General features: G+C 53.9%; 1 long non-coding RNA gene across 1 annotated transcript; it reads right to left on the minus strand.

Annotated features, from left to right (window-relative positions):
- Nucleotides 1–1,515: 1,515 nt before the first annotated feature.
- LOC131722776 (uncharacterized) lies at nucleotides 1,516–7,886 on the minus strand. Its single transcript, XR_009320021.1, has 2 exons — nucleotides 6,349–7,886; nucleotides 1,516–2,896 (listed from the first exon to the last, which is right to left on the minus strand). It is a non-coding gene; the product is annotated as an uncharacterized LOC131722776 (long non-coding RNA).
- Between the last annotated feature and the right edge of the window lie 18,492 nt (nucleotides 7,887–26,378).

A 26,378-nucleotide genomic window follows, 5' to 3' on the forward strand; every position in this document is an offset into this window, starting at 1 on the left:
GGAGAGAGTAGAGGAGAAGGAGGAGAGGAGAGTGCGGTAAAGGTCTAGGGCAGCAGGGAGTTTGGTTCTCTTCCATTTCTTTTCAGCAGATCGCAGTGTGATTCTTGCCGAGCGGAGCGCAGAGGAGAGCCAGGGATGGGGAGGGGAGGGGAGGGGCGAGCAGGTCGGGAGGTGAGGGGACAGAGGGAGTCGAGGGAGGAGGTGAGTGAGGAGAAGAGGGTGGAGGTAGCAGAGTCTACGGAGAGTAGTGAAAAGGAGTCGATAGGAGGGAGGTGAGAGAGAGCAGTGGAGGCAAGGACAGAGGGGGAGAGAGAGCGGAGGTTACGGCGAGAGGTGACAGTGGGGGTAGGAGGAGCAGGGAGAGGGGGGAGAGACAGAGAAAAAGAGATGAAATAGTGATCAGAGAGGTCCAGGGGGGTGACAGAGAGGTTGGAGGGGCAGCAGGCCCTGGAGAAGGTGAGGTCCAGTTGACTGCCAGCTTTGTGGGTAGGAGGGGACGGAGAGAGACAGAAGTCGAAGGAGTGAAGGAGAGGGAGGAATCCAGCAGAGTGGCTGGGGTTGGAGAGATGGATGTTGCAGTCTCTCAAAATGACAGTTTGAATTGTCTTTCTATCTTGATTTACACATATCTATAGTTTTCATATTGACCCAACAATGTGTGTTTTTAATGTTTATTATTTACACAGAAAATATACTGAAGCCTAGACTGTTTATCTACATGTAAAGTTAAGAAATGACTTAAGACTGTTACCAAAGTGTCATTTTTATATATATATATATATATATATATATATATGGGAAAATGTATTCAAAACTGTGAAGGGACACAACCGCCCTCATTTACTACCAAGAAAGTATGTCTGAAAAAGTTTAAAGAAAGCTTAAAAACAGAGGTTTTCCGCATGTACTGAACGCGTGCAGTGAACGCGTTCTTTTAGCGCAGATTTCCACACATCTGCACAGAGCGTCGCGTTCTTCCAGGTCTGCTGCGTGATGTCACAAAGCTCCACCCATCCCCAGCGACCCGCTGCTGGGGGGGGGTTGAGCAAGCAGGCAGGTACTTTACCTCTTAGATTGCTCCAGTAAAAACAAACCAACTGTATCAATGAGTAATTGTATGTAAAAATAATAATGTGATATCTTGTAATAATTGTAATCGCCCTGGATAAGGGGGGCGTCCTCTTAGAAATATAACAATAACAATAATAATAATAATAATAATAATAATAATAATAATGATAATTGAAGCATAGCTTATTAAAAGACAGATTAAACCATGTAGTTTTCAACCTTTCCTTATGAAAAAACAAACCCCAGGTATATTTCTGGAACAAAACCGAGGTGACAGTGTGTACATTTCCCGGTTGTTGTTTTCTCCACTTCGCTGTGGCTCAGTATTGTGATGCTCTTACCAGATATTCACACAAGATATACGTTGCTAGGATACAAGGCAGATCTCGTAATCACAATTAAAGGAACGCTTTGCAAAAGTTTACAATTCCTGTGGCCAGGCAATTGAAAAAACAATAACAGCTTTTATTTATTAACGTTGACCAGAAAGAAAAAAATAATGACTTAATACTGTAGAGGCTGTTTCAGAAAAACAAAAACAAAACAATAACAGTGTCGACTCAGCTGTGCAAAAAAAACAAAAACAAAAACAAACAGACTAAAAACTTGTACGCGTGAATCTTGTTGAACTGATCACTCAGGTGTGGACCCGGCTTTAAGCTCCTCAGAGTTGAAGCTGTTCACCATGCAGGCAAGCTAAGGACGGGATAAACCGGTTACAGAGGCTTTATCTCAGGCTAGGTTTCAGTACTCGTGGGCCTGAACTGCTGTGCTGTAGTGAGTAGTTTGTCTTGTATTTTCTTTTGGGTCTGTACTAATACACAATGTGTTTATTAGGGTGTGTGTACATTCATTACAGTTTGTATTATGTGTGGTATTGAGGCTCTGATCTCTTCGGGGTGTTACACGTACTGTACATTGTCAGAGTTGACGCGTTTCTTTATGCACTGTGTATTTTTTTGAGCAGGTGCAGAAAATAATCCAGACCCGTGTCTCTCTCTGTCTCTGCTGGGTTTTGTTTCAACTGAGCTGCTCTCAGTCACTTATTGAACGATTAATATAACTAATAATTGTCTTACTTTGAATTTTGTGCAGCTTATAAACAGTTACTTGTTATAGAATTTTAAACGGAACCTGAAAAAATAATAAACAACCTCTGATCAGACACATTATTAGTTCAATTAAGATTCAATTAAGTCATTGAGATTGTTTTGTCCGCATCTGATATGCATAACACTTAAGAGAAAATGACTCCTACTGATTATAACAAGGTTACAACAAGTTCCCATGCATAGATTTGTGTTAAAAGAGCAGAAATAGAGTTTTTATTCAAAATCAGCAAATCTTCAGCCACTATACAACCCAGCAGAGCAGAATCACTTCTCTGACTCAGGCTGTGTTGTGGTTGTTGCCGTCATCGTCGATCCACTCGTGGTCATGGCTACTCTTCCGCAGAACGATCTTATGGCTTGCAGTAACGATGACGGACTTGTTTGGAGTGAGCTGGAAGTTCTCGATGATGGGTTTGGCGGAGGCATTGTCCTCTATCACCACGGTGATAAAATAAATCTCATCGGGGGTGAAGTGGATAGCCTTGGTAGAGGGGAGGCTGAGGGAGGGCAACTTGATTTTCTCATTCAGGTTTATCTCTCTGGTGCTGTAATAGGCGCACAGGTTTTCTCTGCTGCCATTAGCTACAGTGGTAGTGGCTGATTTTGTGTGGAATGATGTGGCATTGATAGTACCGTTATTGGTAATGATTGTGGTACTGCTATTTCCCATTGTTGTCAGCTCTGGGGTTCGATCGTTTAGCTCAAATTTATACCTGGAATTCAAACAACAACAAAAAAAGACATTAGGCCTGGTGGATTCAGTGTCAAGATAAAAACCAGAGGTTCTGAGAGACACTGAGACAGAGAGAGACACTGAGACACAGAGAGACACAGAGAGAGAGAGAGAGACACACAGAGAGACACTGAGACAGAGACACTGACAGAGAGACACAGAGAGAGACAGACACTGAGACAGAGAGACACAGAGAGATACAGAGAGAGAGACTTTGAGAGAGACACTGAGACAGAGACACTGTGACAGAGTCACAGAGACAGACACTGAGACAGAGAGACATAGAGAGAGACACAGAGAGAGACACAGAGAGGGATAGATAGAGGGAGGGATAGATTTGATTTTTAAGGAATTTTGTCAGTTATTATGATAACTGTTACCTCAGTAACAATTCCAGTTTCTGTGAAACTACATTTTACACAAATAATAATAATTCAATAAAGTTTAAAGTCTTCTTTAATTACACACAACTCACTCCTAGACTCATTTAATAATAACAATAATACACGCCAGGGCCCCTCCTGTGTTATCAGGAGATATCGTCACATCTTGATAATAAAATTACTCTCATGAACTAAGACATTGCATACTCCCAAAAACTATATTTATTCAAGCTACAAGTGAGTGCAAGCCAAACTCTACAGCAATACATACATACCAAAAAGTAACATGAACAACTCCAGTGTGCATGAACAGGTTTACTGTGTTCATTCTCAAGCACCACATACTTAATGACATGACTACCTGCTTGTGAATTGTAAACACAGTAACCCTGTTCATGCACATTCGACTCACAAACGACTGATAACAACGATGAGAGTAATTCCAGCAAATAATTCAACTTACTGTATGAAAATGGAACTCAGTATTTTTCTGGCCTGCAGTTGTGGAAGTTCAGTTTGGAAAAGATAAATACTGCAGCTTTGAATTTTTGGTGCAAGCATAATGTAGGAGAACAAAAATCCATACAGGATGAAAATACAAAACCATTGTCTCTATAGAGCAGGGCTTTTCAACCCTGGTCCTCGGGACCCCCTGCCTGCCCCTTGCCCTGCTCGTTTTTGTTCCTGCCACTGAGCTGCTCTCAATGACTTCATTGAACCCTTAATGGAACTAATATGCCCAAGCAGAGCTGCTTTTTAATTATTTGAAACCGTTGCATTGGAGAGATTTCAAGTTAAATCTAAAATGATATAACAACAAGGAACTTGAACTCCTCCTCTTTGTAAACTAAACCATTTAAAAAGTCAAATTTAGCAAATTATTAGTTCAATTAAGGGTTCAATTAAGTAACTGAGAGCAGCTGAGTGGTTGGAACAAAAACCAGCAGGACAGGCAGGCAGGCAGGCAGGCAGGGGGTCCCCAGGACCAGGGTTGAGAACCACTGCTACACAGGGTCATTCTGTGTCGATTCATCCAGTCGATGTTACCATGCATCTTAGATTTGGATGAAAATCAACACAAAGTTAGTCATGTCATTTACTTGGGTATACAAATGTTTTAATAATTGTATATTGACTCTGAAATGTTTTCATTTTGATGCAGTGTCCTTCTTGAACTTCTCTTCTCATGTGAATCATGAGAAATTTGCATGTAGGGCAGATTGTGTGACTGAGCAAAGCAGCACTCCCTGTTCCTTGGCATTCACCTCAGGGTTTGATTTGATTCATTTGCAATAGTTCAGATACATGCAGCAGCTTGCAAAGAAGCCAAGTCATCTGTATTAATACGTTAATGAACTTTAAAATTTCAGAGTAATTCAGAGGAAACCATGGTGAGCAGCAAGTTGAAATAGTAATATAGCATATTAAAGTAAAGTAGAATATGGTAAATCATGGTAAAAGAACCACATACAATTGAAAATGATTATATACCATATCCCACAGTCTTTATGAAGTATTTAGTTAATATTTCATCATTCTGTATACAGTAATGCACAATAATTTTTTGGGCCTACCTTTTTAAAATCTCTGACCATACACTATGAATACTTCAATAATGATATCCACACTGCTGCCCTGACCACTCCTCCTCCACACTGCTGCCCTGAACACTCCTCCTCCACACTGCTGCCCTGACCACTCCTCCTCCACACTGCTGCCCTGACCACTCCTCCACACTGCTGCCCTGACCACTCCTCCTCCACACTGCTACCCTGACCACTCCTCCACCCTGCTGCCCTGACCACTCCTCCTCCACACTGCTGCCCTGACCACTCCTCCACTGCCCTATAATGAACACACACACACACACACACACACACACACACACACACACACACACTTAGACACACATATACTCGTTTATGTGAGTTGTGGGGACACATGTCTGGAACCAGCTATGTGGGGACACCACTTTACTGAGGTCCTAGTAACAAGGCCAGCACTGAACTGTAGTTTAGGACATTCTAGTAACATGCCTGTATATCAATGTTTTTGATCAAGACTTTAAAAGTCAAACTGACATTTCACAGCATTGTGGGGTCAGTTTCGTGTACAAGTCCAATCTGAGGACACAGCAACACACACTCACACACAGATAATTCAGGGCGATGCTCCTGCTGCTGGGGTGCGGTGAAACAAGCAGGTAACAGGGCGATGCTCCTGCTGCTGGGGTGCGGTGAAACAAGCAGGTAACAGGGCGATGCTCCTGCTGCTGGGGTGCAGTGAAACAAGCAGGTAACAGGGTGATGCTCCTGCTGCTGGGGTGCGGTGAAACAAGCAGGTAACAGGGTGATGCTCCTGCTGCTGGGGTGCAGTGAAACAAGCAGGTAACACGGCGATGCTCCTGCTGCTGGGGTGCGGTGAAACAAGCAGGTAACAGGGTGATGCTCCTGCTGCTGGGGTGTGGTGAAACAAGCAGGTAACACGGCGATGCTCCTGCTGCTGGGGTGTGGTGAAACAAGCAGGTAACACGGCGATGCTCCTGCTGCTGGGGTGCAGTGAAACAAGCAGGTAACAGGGTGATGCTCCTGCTGCTGGGGTGCGGTGAAACAAGCAGGTAACAGGGTGATGCTCCTGCTGCTGGGGTGCGGTGAAACAAGCAGGTAACAGGGCGATGCTCCTGCTGCTGGGGTGCAGTGAAACAAGCAGGTAACAGGGTGATGCTCCTGCTGCTGGGGTGCGGTGAAACAAGCAGGTAACAGGGTGATGCTCCTGCTGCTGGGGTGCGGTGAAACAAGCAGGTAACACGGCGATGCTCCTGCTGCTGGGGTGCAGTGAAACAATCCTGTGGCTTCAAGAACTACCTGGAGTTCTGTGACTCTAGTGGTAGTGCCCTGTACTTTACCCCCACCGACATTATCAGCACGTTTACAACAAAGGTCTGCGCAGTAAACAAAACAACAGAGAAACTGCCAAAGTAAATTAAACAAAACAAAGCCCTCAAGTGGCTTCAGTGCTCAACCTTTGATAAACAAAACAAGCTACTCACGATAACAACCATGCCTTGGTTAAACAATCAGGCCTCGATGTACTTCCTGGTCACTGAAGACAGCAGATCTCTCTGGTTGTGTCTCCCCACAACCACACCTCAAGAGAACTGCCTAGCCCTGTAGAAGGCCTAGCCCTGCCTCGCACTACTCTTGGTCTCAGGGCTTCTGGGATATGCATTTTTTTGTCCTGACCACCATTTCTTAAAGGGACTCTGTCCCCTTTTTCTCACACTATGTACCCAAAAAAGCTTGTATTACATACGACTTGATTCCAATTTCTGAAACTGCTACCAACTGCTTACACAGAATAACTGCTATTATTATACCTGTTAGATTATGGTAAATCTAGACACAAAAAAAACACAGTCATGTTGAAGTGGACTGTAAATTTTAATTAGACAACATTCATAAATAAGAACAAACTCAACCCCCCCCCCCAGTGTGAACCGTTCATTATTCATTATCTGAACCCGACTATACCTTGTGGATCAATCGTGATGTCATCCAGTTTCATGCCTTTAAACTCTGACAGCCTTCCTGTCTCCATTGCCATTAAAATCTTACTGATCTTAGCCAGCTGCAACGTGCCTTCTTCCAGCCGACAGTACTGTTGATGCACTCTTATATCATCTCCAAGAAAGTCTGCTAGTTGATCTAACTCTGTTTCACTCAAAGTAAGGACTTTGGATAATGTGGCAATGTGTTTCCAAACTCTTGTTGAAGATAACGTGGCAGGATTTTTGGCCCCACAGTCACTGGCAAATTGACTGATGCAGTCTAAACCTCGATAGTAAGATGACGCACCTGGCCTTGCAAACATGTACCTGTTTTCACTTGAAACTTGGCAGACTTTACGTTTCTGGACAAGAAGGTCCATTGCTGCTACCATGGTAGGTGTCAACAGGACTGGCACTTTCCTGCCCAGTTTCCCTCGTGTCTCTATCCTTGTGAAGTGCTGGCACAATTTCTTTTCAAGCTCAGAAAGGGAAATGGCAACATCCTCATGAAGATCAGACGTGTCTCTACAAGTAAAGGAAGCTAGAGGAATCTTTGCTACCTCTCCTTCTCTTCTTCTGTTCAACAGAATTACCTGTGCAAGAGTGACTCAAGCTGTGTTGTGGTTGTTGCCGTCATCGTCGATCCACTCGTGGTCATGGCTACTCTTCCGCAGAACGATCTTATGGCTTGCAGTAACGATGAAGGACTTGTTTGGAGTGAGCTGGAAGTTCTCGATGATGGGTTTGGCGGAGGCATTGTCCTCTATCACCACGGTGATAAAATAAATCTCATCGGGGGTGAAGTGGATAGCCTTGGTAGAGGGGAGGCTGAGGGAGGGCAACTTGATTTTCTCATTCAGGTTTATCTCTCTGGTGCTGTAATAGGCGCACAGGTTGTCTCTGCTGCCATTAGCTACAGTGGTAGTGGCTGATTTAGTGTGGAATGATGTGGCATTGATAGTACCGTTATTGGTAATGATTGTGGTACTGCTATTTCCCATTGTTGTCAGCTCTGGGGTTCGATCGTTTAGCTCAAATTTATACCTGGAATTCAAACAACAACAAAAAAAGACATTAGGCCTGGTGGATTCAGTGTCAAGATAAAAACCAGAGGTTCTGAGAGACACACAGAGAGAGAGAGAGAGAGACTTTGAGAGAGACATTGAGACAGAGACACTGTGAAAGAGAGCCACAGATAGAGAAAGACACCGAGACAGAGAGAGACACAGAGAGACACAGAGAGAGAGAGAGAGACTTTGAGAGAGACACTGAGACAGAGACACTGTGAAAGAGAGACACAGAGAGAGACAGACACTGAGACAGAGAGACACAGAGAGATACAGAGAGAGAGACTTTGAGAGAGACACTGAGACAGAGACACTGTGACAGAGAGTCACAGAGACAGACACTGAGACAGAGAGACACAGAGAGAGACACAGAGAGGGATAGATAGAGAGAGGGATAGATTTGATTTTTGAACAATTTTGTCAGTTATTATGATAACTGTTACCTCAGTAACAATTCCAGTTTCTGTGAAACTACATTTTACACAAATAATAATAATTCAATAAAGTTTAAAGTCTTCTTTAATTACACACAACTCACTCCTAGACTCATTTAATAATAACAATAATACACGCCAGGGCCCCTCCTGTGTTATCAGGAGATATCGTCACATCTTGATAATAAAATTACTCTCATGAACTAAGACATTGCATACTCCCAAAAACTATATTTATTCAAGCTACAAGTGAGTGCAAGCCAAACTCTACAGCAATACATACATACCAAAAAGTAACATGAACAACTCCAGTGTGCATGAACAGGTTTACTGTGTTCATTCTCAAGTACCACATACTTAATGACATGACTACCTGCTTGTGAATTGTAAACACAGTAACCCTGTTCATGCACATTCGACTCACAAACGACTGATAACAACGATGAGAGTAATTCCAGCAAATAATTCAACTTACTATATAAAAATGGAACTCAGTATTTTTCTGGCCTGCAGTTGTGGAAGTCCAGTTTGGAAAAGATAAATACTGCAGCTTTGAATTTTTTGTGCAAGCATAATGTAGGAGAACAAAAATCCATACAGGATGAAAATACAAAACCATTGTCTCTATAGAGCAGGGCTTTTCAACCCTGGTCCTCGGGACCCCCTGCCTGCCCCTTGCCCTGCTCGTTTTTGTTCCTGCCACTGAGCTGCTCTCAATGACTTCATTGAACCCTTAATGGAACTAATATGCCCAAGCAGAGCTGCTTTTTAATTATTTGAAACCGTTGCATTGGAGAGATTTCAAGTTAAATCTAAAATGATATAACAACAAGGAACTTGAACTCCTCCTCTTTGTAAACTAAACTATTTAAAAAGTCAAATTAAGCAAATTATTAGTTCAATTAAGGGTTCAATTAAGTAACTGAGAGCAGCTGAGTGGTTGGAACAAAAACCAGCAGGACAGGCAGGCAGGCAGGCAGGCAGGGGGTCCCCAGGACCAGGGTTGAGAACCACTGCTACACAGGGTCATTCTGTGTCGATTCATCCAGTCGATGTCACCATGCATCTCAGATTTGGATCAAAATCAACACAAAGTTAGTCATGTCATTTACTTGGGTATACAAATGTTTTAATAATTGTATATTGACTCTGAAATGTTTTCATTTTGATGCAGTGTCCTTCTTGAACTTCTCTTCTCATGTGAATCATGAGAAATTTGCATGTAGGGCAGATTGTGTGAGTGAGCAAAGCAGCACTCCCTGTTCCTTGGCATTCACCTCAGGGTTTGATTTGATTCATTTGCAATAGTTCAGATACATGCAGCAGCTTGCAAAGAAGCCAAGTCATCTGTATTAATACGTTAATGAACTTTAAAATTTCAGAGTAATTCAGAGGAAACCATGGTGAGCAGCAAGTTGAAATAGTAATATAGCATATTAAAGTGAAGTAGAATATGGTAAATCATGGTAAAAGAACCACATACATTTGAAAATGATTATATACCATATCCCACAGTCTTTATGAAGTATTTAGTTAATATTTCATCATTCTGTATACAGTAATGCACAATAATCTTTTGGGCCTACCTTTTTAAAATCTCAGACCATACACTATGAATATTTCAATAATGATATCTGAATGCAGTAAATGTAACAAACTGAGCATAGAAGGAAAAATATTCTGTTCTTTAGAATTGAGCAGAGAGACTTAAAGTGGTAATCCTATTGTGTTTAATCTACATTATATCTTCAATGGGAAGTGAAGTGAAGGACGTGGTAAACAGAGGTGTGAATGTATGGAACTGGAATTTCAGGGTGAAAATGCTGATTTAAAAACCAAATCTCCAAACAACCCATTTTGTGTGCACTTTGACCACGCTCCCTAGGCAAAGCTTGCACTCTGAGGACGGTCCCTAGCCGCGCACATTGCTCTTACATTGCTGTGCTGCAACTTGCTAAGAAGATGTGCTTGTACTGTACCAACAGGTCCTTTGTATTAGTAAGTTCTTTGAACTTCTTGTGCCTTATAAGAAATTTGCAAGGCAGAGAGAGTGGGACAGCAATGCTGCGCCTCCTTTTCCTTGAAATTCATTTGCAATAGTTCAGGCAGCTGTCTTCCAGTTAAACATGCAGGAAGAGAGCAGATTACAGTCTCCAGTTGTTTGTAGCAATAGGCAGGGAAACAATTGATCAAATAAATTAAATAAAAATAAATATATTTCTTAGCAGAGGCCAGACCCTTTATCCAGGGCAACTTAGAATAGTTACAATTCTATCACATTATTTTTACGTGCAATTACCCCATTATTTATACACTTGGTTTGTTTTTACTGGACAACTGTGAGAGGTGGGGTGACATGAGATAACCTTGACGATAATACCTATGTAGCTGACGAATACGCTACACTGCTGCCCTGACCACTCCTCCACACTGCTGCCCTGACCACTTCTCCACACTGCTGTCCTCACCACTCCTCCACACTGCTGCCCTCACCACTCCTCTACACTGCTGCCCTCACCGCTCCTCCAAACTGCTGCCCTGACCGCTCCTCCAAACTGCTGCCCTGACCACTCCTCCACACTGCTGCCCTGACCACTTCTCCACACTGCTGTCCTCACCACTCCTCCACACTGCTGCCCTCACCACTCCTCTACACTGCTGCACTGACCGCTCCTCCAAACTGCTGCCCTGACCGCTCCTCCAAACTGCTGCCCTGACCTCTCCTCCACACTGCTGCACTGACCGCTCCTCCACACTGCTGCACTGACCGCTCCTCCACACTGCTGCCCTGACCACTCCTCCACACTACTGCCCTGACCACTCCTCCTCCACACTGCTGCCCCGACCTCTCCTCCTCCACACTGCTGCCCTGACCACGCCTCCACACTCCTGCCCTGACCACTCCTCCCCCACACTGCTGTCCTTACCACTTCTCCTCCACACTGCTGCCCTGACCACTCCTCCACACTGCTGCCCTGACCAATCCTCCTCCACACTGCTGCCCCGACCTCTCCTCCTCCACACTGCTGCCCTGACCACGCCTCCACACTCCTGCCCTGACCACTCCTCCCCCACACTGCTGCCCTTACCACTTCTCCTCCACGCTGCTGCCCTGACCGCTCCTCCTCCACACTGCGGCACCGATCACTCCTCCGCCACACTGCTTCGCTGACCACGCCTCCACACTGCTGCACTGACCGCTCCTCAACACTGCTGCCCTCACCGCTCCTCCAAACTGCTGCCCTGCCCGCTCCTCCAAACTGCTGCCCTGACCGCTCCTCCACACTGCTGCACTGACCGCTCCTCAACACTGCTGCCCTGACCGCTCCTCCACACTGCTGTCCTGACCACTCATCCACACTGCTGCCCTGACCACTCCTTCTCCACACTGCTGCCCCGACCTCTCCTCCTCCACAATGCTGCCCTGACAACGCCTCCACGCTCCTGCCCTGACCACTCCTCCCCCACACTGCTGTCCTTACCACTTCTCCTCCACACTGCTGCCCTGACCACTCCTCCACACTGCTGCCCTGACCACTCCTCCTCCACACTGCTGCCCCGACCTCTCCTCCTCCACACTGCTGCCCTGACCACGCCTCCACACTCCTGCCCTGACCACTCCTCCCCCACACTGCTGCCCCGATCACTCCTCCGCCACACTGCTTCGCTGACCACGCCTCCACACTGCTGTCCTGACCACTCCTCCTCCACACTGCTGCCCCGACCTCTCCTCCACACTGCTTCACTGACCACGCCTCCACACTCCTGCCCTGACCATTTCTCCTCCTCACTGCTGCCCTGACCACTCCTCCTCCAAACTGCTGCCCTGACCACTCCTCCCCCACACTGCTGTCCTTACCACTTCTCCTCCACACTGCTGCCCTGACCACTCCTCCACACTGCTGTCCTGACCACTCCTCCTCCACACTGCTGCCCCGACCTCTCCTCCACACTGCTTCACTGACCACGCCTCCACACTCCTGCCCTGACCATTCCTCCTCCTCACTGCTGCCCTGACCACTCCTCCTCCAAACTGCTGCCCTGACCACTCCTCCCCCACACTGCTGCCCTTAACACTTCTCCTCCACGCTGCTGCCCTGACCACTCCTCCTCCACACTGCTGCCCTGACCACTACTCCTCCACACTGCTGCCCTGACCACTCCTCCTCCACACTGCTGCCCTGACCACTCCTCCACACTGCTGCCTTTACCACTTCTCCTCCATGCTGCTGCCCTGACCACTCCTCCTCCACACTTCTGCCCTGACCACGCCTCCACACTGCTGCCTTGACCACTCCTCCTCCACACTGCTGACCTGACCACTCCTCCACACTGCTGCCCTGACCACTCCTCCACACTGCTGCCCTGACCGCTCCTCCACACTGCTGCCATAACCACTCCTTCTCCACACTACTGCCCCGACCACTCATTCTCCACACTGCTTCCCTGACCACGCCTCCACACTCCTGCCCTGACCATTCCTCCTCCACACTGCTGCCCCGACCTCTCCTCCTCCACGTTTCTGCTCTTACCACTCCTCCTCCACACTGCTGCCCTGACCACTCCTCCTGCAAGCTGCTGCCCTGACCACTCCTCCTCCACACTGCTGCCCTGACCACTCCTCCTCAATGATGCCCTGACCACTCCTCCTCCACACTGCTGCCCTGACCACTCCGCCTCCACACTGCTGCCCTGACCGCTCCTCCACGCTGCTGCCCTAACCACTCCTTCTCCACACTGCTGCCCCTACCACTCCTCCACACTGCTGCCCTAAGTGCTCCTCCACACTGCTGCCCTGACCACTCCTCCTCCACACTGCTGCCCTGAGAACTCCTCCTCCACACTTCTGCCCTGACCACTCTTCAACACTGCTGCCCTGACCACTTCTCCTCTACACTGCTGCCCTGAGAACTCCTCCACGTTGCTGCCCTTACCACTTCTCTTCCACGCTGCTGCCCTGACCATGCCTCCACACTGCTGCCCTGACCACTCCTCCTCCACACTGCTGCCCAGACCACTCCTCCTCCACGCTGCTGCCCTGACCACTCCTCCTCCACACTGCTGCCCTGAACACTCCTCCTCCACACTTCTGCCTTTACCACTTCTCCTCCACTCTGCTGCCCTGACCACTCCTCCACACTGCTGCCCTGACCGCTCCTCCTCCACACTGCTGCCCTGACCGCTCCTCCTCCACACTGCTGCCCTGACCACTCCTCCTCCACACTGCTGCCCTGAACACTCCTCCTCCACACTTCTGCCTTTACCACTTCTCCTCCATTCTGCTGCCCTGACCACTCCTCCACACTGCTGCCCTGACCGCTCCTCCACACTGCTGCCCTGACCGCTCCTCCACACTGCTGCCATAACCACTCCTTCTCCACACTCCTACCCTGACCATTCCTCCTCCACACTGCTGCCCCGACCTCTCCTCCTCCACGTTTCTGCTCTTACCACTCCTCCTCCACACTGCTGCCCTGACCACTCCTCCTGCACGCTGCTGCCCTTACCACTCCTCCTCAATGATGCCCTGACCACTCCTCCTCCACACTGCTGCCCTGACCACTCCTCCTCCACACTGCTGCCCTGACCGCCACTCCAAACTGCTGCCCTAACCACTCCTTCTCCACACTGCTGCCATGACCACTCCTCCACACTGCTGCCTAAAGCGCTCCTCCACACTGCTGCCCTGAGAACTCCTCCTCCACACTTCTGCCCTGACCACTCTTCAACACTGCTGCCCTGACCACTCCTCCTCCACACTGCTGCCCTGAGAACTCCTCCATGTTGCTGCCCTTACCACTTCTCTTCCACGCTGCTGCCCTGACCACACCTCCACACTGCTGCCCTGACCACTCCTCCTCCACACTGCTGCCCTGAGAACTCCTCCACGTTGCTGCCCTTACCACTTCTCTTCCACGCTGCTGCCCTGACCAATCTTCCTCCACACTGCTTCCCTGACCACGCCTCCACACTGCTGCCCTGACCACTCCTCCTCCACACTGCTGCCCTGACCACTCCTCCCCCACACTGCTGACCTAACCACTCCTCCACACAGCTGCCTTGACCACTCCTCCTCCACACTGCTGCCCTGACCACTCCTCCACACTGCTGCCCTGACCGCTCTTCCACACTGCTGCCCTAACCACTCCTTCTCCACACTGCTGCCCTGACCACTCTTCCTCCACACTGCTTCCCTGACCACGCCTCCACACTGCTGCCCTGACCACTCCTCCTCCACACTGCTGCCCTGACCACTCCTCCACACTGCTGCCCTGACCGCTCTTCCACACTGCTTCCCTGACCACGCCTCCACACTGCTGCCTTGACCACTCCTCCTCCACACTGCTGACCTGACCACTCCTCCACACTGCTGCCCTGACCACTCCTCCTCTACACTGCTGCCCTGACCACTCCTCCACACTGCTGCCCTGACCGCTCTTCCACACTGCTGCCCTAACCACTCCTGCTCCACACTGCTGCCCTGACCTCTCCTCCTCCACGTTTCTGCTCTTACCACTCCTCCTCCACACTGCTGCCCTGACAACTCCTCCTGCATGCTGCTGCCCTGACCACTCCTCCACCAAACTGCTGCCCTGACCACTCCTCCTCAATGATGCCCTGACCACTCCTCCTCCACACTGCTGCCCTGACCACTCCTCCTCCACACTGCTGCCATGACCACTCCTCCACACTGCTGCCCTAACCACTCCTTCTCCACACTGCTGCCCTGACCACTCCTCCACACTGCTGCCCTGACCACTCCTCCACACTGCTGCCCTGACCGCTCCTCCACACTGCTGCCATAACCACTCCTTCTCCACACTACTGCCCCGACCACTCATTCTCCACACTGCTTCCCTGACCACGCCTCCACACTCCTGCCCTGACCATTCCTCCTCCACACTGCTGCCCCGACCTCTCCTCCTCCACGTTTCTGCTCTTACCACTCCTCCTCCACACTGCTGCCCTGACCACTCCTCCTGCAAGCTGCTGCCCTGACCACTCCTCCTCCACACTGCTGCCCTGACCACTCCTCCTCAATGATGCCCTGACCACTCCTCCTCCACACTGCTGCCCTGACCACTCCGCCTCCACACTGCTGCCCTGACCGCTCCTCCACGCTGCTGCCCTAAACACTCCTTCACCACACTGCTGCCCCTACCACTCCTCCACACTGCTGCCCTAAGTGCTCCTCCACACTGCTGCCCTGACCACTCCTCCTCCACACTGCTGCCCTGAGAACTCCTCCTCCACACTTCTGCCCTGACCACTCTTCAACACTGCTGCCCTGACCACTTCTCCTCCACACTGCTGCCCTGAGAACTCCTCCACGTTGATGCCCTTACCACTTCTCTTACACGCTGCTGCCCTGACCACGCCTCCACACTGCTGCCCTGACCACTTCTCCTCTACACTGCTGCCCTGAGAACTCCTCCACGTTGCTGCCCTTACCACTTCTCTTCTACGCTGCTGCCCTGATCACGCCTCCACACTGCTGCCCTGACCACTCCTCCTCCACACTGCTGCCCTGACCACTCCTCCTCCACGCTGCTGCCCTGACCACTCCTCCTCCACACTGCTGCCCTGAACACTCCTCCTCCACACTTCTGCTTTTACCACTTCTCCTCCACTCTGCTGCCCTGACCACTCCTCCACACTGCAGACTGACCGCTACTCCACACTGCTGCCCTGACCGCTCCTCCTCCACACTGCTGCCCTGACCACTCCTCCTCCACACTGCTGCCCTGAACACTCCTCCTCCACACTTCTGCCTTTACCACTTCTCCTCCATTCTGCTGCCCTGACCACTCCTCCACACTGCTGCCCTGACCGCTCCTCCACACTGCTGCCCTGACCGCTCCTCCACACTGCTGCCATAACCACTCCTTCTCCACACTCCTGCCCTGACCATTCCTCCTCCACACTGCTGCCCCGACCTCTCCTCCTCCACGTTTCTGCTCTTACCACTCCTCCTCCACACTGCTGCCCTGACCACTCCTCCTGCACGCTGCTGCCCTTACCACTCCTCCTCAATGATGCCCTGACCACTCCTCCTCCACACTGCTGCCCTGACCACTCCTCCTCCACACTGCTGCCCTGACCGCTCCACAAACTGCTGCCCTAACCACTCCTTCTCCACACTGCTGCCATGACCACTCCTCCACACTGATGCCTAAAGCGCTCCTCCACACTGCTGCCCTGACCACACCTCCTCCACACTGCTGCCCTGAGAACTCCTCCTCCACACTTCTGCCCTGACCACTCTTCAACACTGCTGCCCTGACCACTCCTCCTCCACACTGCTGCCCTGAGAACTCCTCCATGTTGCTGCCCTTACCACTTCTCTTCCACGCTGCTGCCCTGACCACACCTCCACACTGCTGCCCTGACCACTCCTCCTCCACACTGCTGCCCTGAGAACTCCTCCACGTTGCTGCCCTTACCACTTCTCTTCCACGCTGCTGCCCTGACCACTCTTCCTCCACACTGCTTCCCTGACCACGCCTCCACACTGCTGCCCTGACCACTCCTCCTCCACACTGCTGCCCTGACCACTCCTCCCCCACACTGCTGACCTAACCACTCCTCCACACAGCTGCCTTGACCACTCCTCCTCCACACTGCTGCCCTGACCACTCCTCCACACTGCTGCCCTGACCGCTCTTCCACACTGCTGCCCAAACCACTCCTTCTCCACACTGCTGCCCTGACCACTCTTCCTCCACACTGCTTACCTGACCACGCCTCCACACTGCTGCCCTGACCACTCCTCCTCCACACTGCTGCCCTGACCACTCCTCCACACTGCTACCCTGACCGCTCTTCCACACTGCTTCCCTGACCACGCCTCCACACTGCTGCCTTGACCACTCCTCCTCCACACTGCTGACCTGACCACTCCTCCACACTGCTGCCCTGACCACTCCTCCTCTACACTGCTGCCCTGACCACTCCTCCACACTGCTGCCCTGACCCCTCTTCCACACTGCTGCCCTAACCACACCTGCTCCACACTGCTGCCCTGACCTCTCCTCCTCCACGTTTCTGCTCTTACCACTCCTCCTCCACACTGCTGCCCTGACAACTCCTCCTGCATGCTGCTGCCCTGACCACTCCTCCACCAAACTGCTGCCCTGACCACTCCTCCTCAATGATGCCCTGACCACTCCTCCTCCACACTGCTGCCCTGACCACTCCTCCTCCACACTGCTGCCATGACCACTCCTCCACACTGCTGCCCTAACCACTCCTTCTCCACACTGCTGCCATGACCACTCCTCCACACTGCTGCCCTAAGCGCTCCTCCACACTGCTGCCCTGACCACTCCTCCTCCACACTGCTGCCCTGAGAACTCCTCCTCCACACTTCTGCCCTGACCACTCTTCAACACTGCTGCCCTGACCACTCCTCCTCCACACTGCTGCCCTGAGAACTCCTCCACGTTGCTGCCCTTTCCACTTCTCTTCCACGCTGCTGCCCTGACCACTCCTCCACACTGCTGCCCTGACCACTCCTCCTCCACACTGCTGCCCTGAGAACTCCTCCACGTTGCTGCCCTTACCACTTCCCTTCCACGCTGCTGCCCTGACCACGCCTCCACACTGCTGCCCTGACCACTCCTCCTCCACACTGCTGCCCTGACCACTTCTCCTCCACGCTGCTGCCCTGACCACTCCTCCTCCACACTGCTGCCTTGACCACTCCTCCTCCACACTGCTGCCCTGACCACTCCTCCACACTGCTGCCCTGACCACTCCTCCTCTACACTGCTGCCCTGACCACTCCTCCACACTGCTGCCCTGACCGCTCTTCCACACTGCTGCCCTAACCACTCCTCCTCCACACTGCTTCCCTGACCACTCCTCCTCCACACTGCTGCCTTGACCTCTCCTCCTCCACACTGCTGCCCTGACCACTCCTCCTCCACACTGCTGCTTGACCACTCCTCCTCCACACTGCTTCCCTGACCACGTCTCCATACTGCTGCCCTGACCACTCCTCCTCCACACTGCTGCCCTGACCACTCCTCCTCCACGCTGCTGCCCTGACCACTCTTCCTCCACACTTCTGCCCTGACCACTCCTCCTCCACACTGCTGCCCTGACCACTCCTCCCCAACACTGCTGACCTGACCACTCCTCCACACTGCTGCCTTGACCACTCCTCCTCCACACTGCTGCCCTGACCACTTCTCCACACTGCTGCCCTGACCGCTCTTCCACACTGCTGCCCTAACCACTCCTTCTCCACACTGCTGCCCTGACCACTCTTCCTCCACACTGCTTCCCTGACCACGCCTCCACACTGCTGCCCTGACCACTCCTCCTCCACACTGCTGCCCTGACCACTCTTCCTCCACACTGCTTCCCTGACCACGCCTCCACACTGCTGCCTTGACCACTCCTCCTCCACACAGCTGACCTGACCACTCCTCCACACGGCTGCCCTGACCACTCCTCCTCTACACTGCTGCCCTGATCACTCCTCCACACTGCTGCCCTGACCGCTCTTCCACACTGCTGCCCTAACCACTCCTCCTCCACACTGCTGCCCTGACCACTCTTCCTCCACACTGCTTCCCTGACCACGCCTCCACATTCCTGCCCTGACCATTCCTCCTCCACACTGCTGCCCCGACCTCTCCTCCTCCACATTTCTGCTCTTACCACTCCTCCTCCACACTGCTGCCCTGACCACTCCTCCTGCATGCTGCTGCCCTGACCACTCTTCCTCCACACTGCTGCCCTGACCACTCCTCCTCAATGATGCCCTGACCACTCCTCCTCCACACTGCTGCCCTGACCACTCCTCCTCCACACTGCTGCCCTGACCGCTCCTCCACACTGCTGCCCTAACCACTCCTTCTCCACACTGCTGCCCCTACCACTCCTCCACACTGCTGACCTGACCACTCCTCCACACTGCTGCCCTGACCACTCCTCCTCTACACTGCTGCCCTGACCACTCCTCCACACTGCTGCCCTGACCACTCCCTCTCCACACTGCTGCCCTGACCACTCCTCCACACTGCTGCCCTGACCACTCCTCCTCTACACTGCTGCCCTGACCGCTCTTCCACACTTCTGCCCTAACCACTCCTGCTCCACACTGCTGCCCAGACCTCTCCTCCTCCACGTTTCTGCTCTTACCACTCCTCCTCCACACTGCTGCCCTGACCACTCCTCCTGCACGCTGCTGCCCTGACCACTCCTCCTCCACACTGCTGCCCTGACCACTCCTCCTCAATGATGCCCTGACCACTCCTCCTCCACACTGCTGCCCTGACCACTCCTCCTCCACACTGCTGCCCTAACCACTCCTTCTCCACACTGCTGCCATGACCACTCCTCCACACTGCTGCCCTAAGCGCTCCTCCACACTGCTGCCCTGACCAGTCCTCCTCCACACTGCTGCCCTGAGAACTCCTCCTCCACACTTCTGCCCTGACCACTCTTCAACACTGCTGCCCTGACCACTCCTCCTCCACACTGCTGCCCTGAGAACTCCTCCACGTTGCTGCCCTTACCACTTCTCTTCCACGCTGCTGCCCTGACCACGCCTCCACACTGCTGCCCTGACCACTCCTCCTCCACACTGCTGCCTTGACCTCTCCTCCTCCACACTGCTGCCCTGACCACTCCTCCTCCACACTGCTGCTTGACCACTCCTCCTCCACACTGCTTCCCTGACCACGTCTCCATACTGCTGCCCTGACCACTCCTCCTCCACACTGCTGCCCTGACCACTCCTCCTCCACGCTGCTGCCCTGACCACTCTTCCTCCACACTGCTGCCCTGACCACTCCTCCTCCACACTGCTGCCCTGACCACTCCTCCCCAACACTGCTGACCTGACCACTCCTCCACACTGCTGCCTTGACCACTCCTCCACACTGCTGCCCTGACCACTTCTCCACACTGCTGCCCTGACCGCTCTTCCACACTGCTGCCCTAACCACTCCTTCTCCACACTGCTGCCCTGACCACTCTTCCTCCACACTGCTTCCCTGACCACGCCTCCACACTGCTGCCCTGACCACTCCTCCTCCACACTGCTGCCCTGACCACTCTTCCTCCACACTGCTTCCCTGACCATACCTCCACACTGCTGCCTTGACCACTCCTCCTCCACACTGCTGACCTGACCACTCCTCCACACTGCTGCCCTGACCACTCCTCCTCTACACTGCTGCCCTGACCACTCCTCCACACTGCTGCCCTGACCGCTCTTCCACACTGCTGCCCTAACCACTCGTCCTCCACACTGCTGCCCTGACCACTCTTCCTCCACACTGCTTCCCTGACCACGCCTCCACATTCCTGCCCTGACCATTCCTCCTCCACACTGCTGCCCCGACCTCTCCTCCTCCACGTTTCTGCTCTTACCACTCCTCCTCCACACTGCTGCCCTGACCACTCCTCCTGCACGCTGCTGCCCTGACCACTCCTCCTCCACACTGCTGCCCTGACCACTCCTCCTCAATGATGCCCTGACCACTCCTCCTCCACACTGCTGCCCTGACCACTCCTCCTCCACACTGCTGCCCTGACCGCTCCTCCACACTGCTGCCCTAACCACTCCTTCTCCACACTGCTGCCCCTACCACTCCTCCACACTGCTGACCTGACCACTCCTCCACACTGCTGCCCTGACCACTCCTCCTCTACACTGCTGCCCTGACCACTCCTCCTCTACACTGCTGCCCTGACCACTTCTCCACACTGCTGCCCTAACCACTCCTTCTCCACACTGCTGCCCCTACCACTCCTCCACACTGCTGACCTGACCACTCCTCCACACTGCTGCCCTGACCACTCCTCCTCCACACTGCTGCCCTGACCACTCCTCCTCCACACTGCTGCCCTGAGAACTCCTCCTCCACACTTCTGCCCTGACCACTCTTCAACACTGCTGCCCTGACCACTCCTCCTCCACACTGCTGCCCTGAGAACTCCTCCACGTTGCTGCCCTTACCACTTCTCTTCCACACTGCTGCCCTGACCACTCCTCCACACTGCTGCCCTGACCACCCCTCCTCCACACTGCTGCCCTGAGAACTCCTCCACGTTGCTGCCCTTACCACTTCCCTTCCACGCTGCTGCCCTGACCACGCCTCCACACTGCTGCCCTGACCACTCCTCCTCCACACTGCTGCCCTGACCACTTTTCCTCCACGCTGCTGCCCTGACCACTCCTCCTCCACACTGCTGCCTTGACCACTCCTCCTCCACACTGCTGCCCTGACCACTCCTCCACACTGCTGCCCTGACCACTCCTCCTCTACACTGCTGCCCTGACCGCTCTTCCACACTGCTGCCCTAACCACTCCTCCTCCACACTGCTGCCCTGACCACTCTTCCTCCACACTGCTTCCCTGACCACGCCTCCACATTCCTGCCCTGACCATTCCTCCTCCACACTGCTGCCCCGACCTCTCCTCCTCCACGTTTCTGCTCTTACCACTCCTCCTCCACACTGCTGCCCTGACCACTCCTCCTGCACGCTGCTGCCCTGACCACTCCTCCTCCACACTGCTGCCCTGACCACTCCTCCTCAATGATGCCCTGACCACTCCTCCTCCACACTGCTGCCCTGACCACTCCTCCTCCACACTGCTGCCCTGACCGCTCCTCCACACTGCTGCCCTAACCACTCCTTCTCCACACTGCTGCCCATACCACTCCTCCACACTGCTGACCTGACCACTCCTCCACACTGCTGCCCTGACCACTCCTCCTCTACACTGCTGCCCTGACCACTCCTCCACACTGCTGCCCTGACCGCTCTTCCACACTTCTGCCCTAACCACTCCTGCTCCACACTGCTGCCCTGACCTCTCCTCCTCCACGTTTCTGCACTTACCACTCCTCCTCCACACTGCTGCCCTGACCACTCCTCCTGCATGCTGCTGCCCTGACCACTCCTCCTCCACACTGCTGCCCTGACCACTCCTCCTCAATGATGACCTGACCACTCCTCCTCTACACTGCTGCCCTGACCACTCCTCCTCCACACTGCTGCCCTGACCGCTCCTCCACACTGCTGCCCTAACCACTCCTTCTCCACACTGCTGCCATGACCACTCCTCCACACTGCTGCCCTAAGCGCTCCTCCACACTGCTGCCCTGACCACTCCTCCTCCACACTGCTGCCCTGAGAACTCCTCCTCCACACTTCTGCCCTGACCACTCTTCAACACTGCTTCCCTGACCACGCCTCCACACTGCTGCCCTGACCACTCCTCCTCCACACTGCTGCCCTGAGAAATCCTCCACGTTGCTGCCCTTACCACTTCTCTTCCACACTGCTGCCCTGAGAACTCCTCCACGTTGCTGCCCTTACCACTTCCCTTCCACGCTGCTGCCCTGACCACGCCTCCACACTGCTGCCCTGACCACTCCTCCTCCACACTGCTGCCCTGACCACTTTTCCTCCACGCTGCTGCCCTGACCACTCCTCCTCCACACTGCTGCCTTGACCACTCCTCCTCCACACTGCTGCCCTGACCACTCCTCCACACTGCTGCCCTGACCACTCCTCCTCTACACTGCTGCCCTGACTACTCCTCCACACTGCTGCCCTGACCGCACTTCCACACTGCTGCCCTAACCACTCCTCCTCCACACTGCTTCCCTGACCACTCCTCCTCCACACTGCTGCCTTGACCTCTTCTCCTCCACACTGCTGCCCTGACCACTCCTCCTCCACACTGCTGCTTGACCACTCCTCCTCCACACTGCTTCCCTGACCACGTCTCCATACTGCTGCCCTGACCACTCCTCCTCCACACTGCTGCCCTGACCACTCCTCCTCCACGCTGCTGCCCTGACCACTCTTCCTCCACACTGCTGCCCTGACCACTCCTCCTCCACACTGCTGCCCTGACCACTCCTCCACACTGCTGCCTTGACCACTCCTCCTCCACACTGCTGCCCTGACCACTCCTCCACACTGCTGCCTTGACCACTCCTCCTCCACACTGCTGACCTGACCACTCCTCCACACTGCTGCCTTGACCACTCCTCCTCCACACTGCTGCCCTGACCACTCCTCCACACTGCTGTCCTGACCGCTCTTCCACACTGCTGCCCTAACCACTCCTTCTCCACACTGCTGCCCTGACCACTTTTCCTCCACACTGCTTCCCTGACCACGCCTCCACACTGCTGCCCTGACCACTCCTCCTCCACACTGCTGCCCTGACCTCTCTTCCTCCACACTGCTTCCCTGACCACGCCTCCACACTGCTGCCTTGACCACTCCTCCTCCACACTGCTTCCCTGACCACGCCTCCACACTGCTGCCCTGACCACTCCTCCTCCACACTGCTGCCCTGACCTCTCCTCCTCCACGTTTCTGCTCTTACCACTCCTCCTCCACACTGCTGCCCTGACCACTCCTCCTGCACGCTGCTGCCCCGACCACTCCTCCTCCACACTGCTGCCCTGACCACTCCTCCTCAATGATGCCCTGACCACTCCTCCTCCACACTGCTGCCCTGACCACTCCTCCTCCACACTGCTGCCCTGACCGCTCCTCCACACTGCTGCCCTAACCACTCCTTCTCCACACTGCTGCCCCTACCACTCCTCCACACTGCTGCCCTAAGCTCTCCTCCACACTGCTGCCCTGACCACTCCTCCTCCACACTGCTGCCCTGAGAACTCCTCCTCCACACTTCTGCCTTGACCACTCTTCAACACTGCTGCCCTGACCACTCCTCCTCCACACTGCTGCCCTGAGAACTCCTCCACGTTGCTGCCCTTACCACTTCTCTTCCACGCTGCTGCCCTGACCACGCCTCCACACTGCTGCCCTGACCACTCCTCCTCCACACTGCTGCCCTGAGAACTCCTCCACGTTGCTGCCCTTACCACTTCTCTTCCACGCTGCTGCCCTGACCACGCCTCCACACTGCTGCCCTGACCACTCCTCCTCCACACTGCTGCCCTGACCACTTCTCCTCCACGCTGCTGCCCTGACCACTCCTCCTCCACACTGCTGCCTTGACCTCTCCTCCTCCACACTGCTGCCCTGACCACTGCTCCACACTGCTGCCCTGACCACTCCTCCTCTACACTGCTGCCCTGACCACTCCTCCACACTTCTGCCCTAACCACTCCTTCTCCACACTGCTGCCCTGACCACTCCTCCTCCACACTGCTTCCCTGACCACTCCTCCTCCACACTGCTGCCTTGACCTCTCCTCCTCCACACTGCTGCCCTGACCACTCCTCCTCCACACTGCTGCCTTGACCACTCCTCCTCCACACTGCTTCCCTGTCCACGCCTCCATACTGCTGCCCTGACCACTCCTCCTCCACACTGCTGCCCTGACCACTCCTCCTCCGTGCTGCTGCCCTGACCACTCTTCCTCCACACTGCTTCCCTGACCACGCCTCCACACTGATGCCCTGAGCACTCCTCCTCCACACTGCTGCCCTGACCACTCCTCCCCCAAACTGTTGCCCTTACCACCTTTCCTCCACGCTGCTGCCCTGACCACTTCTCCACACTGCTGCCCTGACCACTTTTCCTCCACACTGCTTCCCTGACCACGCCTCCACACTGCTGCCCTGACCACTCCTCCTCCACACTGCTGCCCTGACCTCTCTTCCTCCACACTGCTTCCCTGACCACGCCTCCACACTGCTGCCTTGACCACTCCTCCTCCACACTGCTTCCCTGACCACGCCTCCACACTGCTGCCCTGACCACTCCTCCTCCACACTGCTGCCCTGACCTCTCCTCCTCCACGTTTCTGCTCTTACCACTCCTCCTCCACACTGCTGCCCTGACCACTCCTCCTGCACGCTGCTGCCCCGACCACTCCTCCTCCACACTGCTGCCCTGACCACTCCTCCTCAATGATGCCCTGACCACTCCTCCTCCACACTGCTGCCCTGACCACTCCTCCTCCACACTGCTGCCCTGACCGCTCCTCCACACTGCTGCCCTAACCACTCCTTCTCCACACTGCTGCCCCTACCACTCCTCCACACTGCTGCCCTAAGCTCTCCTCCACACTGCTGCCCTGACCACTCCTCCTCCACACTGCTGCCCTGAGAACTCCTCCTCCACACTTCTGCCTTGACCACTCTTCAACACTGCTGCCCTGACCACTCCTCCTCCACACTGCTGCCCTGAGAACTCCTCCACGTTGCTGCCCTTACCACTTCTCTTCCACGCTGCTGCCCTGACCACGCCTCCACACTGCTGCCCTGACCACTCCTCCTCCACACTGCTGCCCTGAGAACTCCTCCACGTTGCTGCCCTTACCACTTCTCTTCCACGCTGCTGCCCTGACCACGCCTCCACACTGCTGCCCTGACCACTCCTCCTCCACACTGCTGCCCTGACCACTTCTCCTCCACGCTGCTGCCCTGACCACTCCTCCTCCACACTGCTGCCTTCACCTCTCCTCCTCCACACTGCTGCCCTGACCACTGCTCCACACTGCTGCCCTGACCACTCCTCCTCTACACTGCTGCCCTGACCACTCCTCCACACTTCTGCCCTAACCACTCCTTCTCCACACTGCTGCCCTGACCACTCCTCCTCCACACTGCTTCCCTGACCACTCCTCCTCCACACTGCTGCCTTGACCTCTCCTCCTCCACACTGCTGCCCTGACCACTCCTCCTCCACACTGCTGCCTTGACCACTCCTCCTCCACACTGCTTCCCTGTCCACGCCTCCATACTGCTGCCCTGACCACTCCTCCTCCACACTGCTGCCCTGACCACTCCTCCTCCGTGCTGCTGCCCTGACCACTCTTCCTCCACACTGCTTCCCTGACCACGCCTCCACACTGATGCCCTGAGCACTCCTCCTCCACACTGCTGCCCTGACCACTCCTCCCCCAAACTGTTGCCCTTACCACCTTTCCTCCACGCTGCTGCCCTGACCACTTCTCCACACTGCTGCCCTTACCGCTCTTCCACACTGCTGCCCTAACCACTCCTTCTCCACACTGCTTCCCCGACCACTCCTCCTCCACACTGCTTCCCTGACCACTCCTCCTCCGCA

This window comes from Acipenser ruthenus, chromosome 51 (assembly GCF_902713425.1).
Source record: "Acipenser ruthenus chromosome 51, fAciRut3.2 maternal haplotype, whole genome shotgun sequence".
Taxonomy (NCBI): Eukaryota; Metazoa; Chordata; class Actinopteri; order Acipenseriformes; family Acipenseridae; genus Acipenser; species Acipenser ruthenus.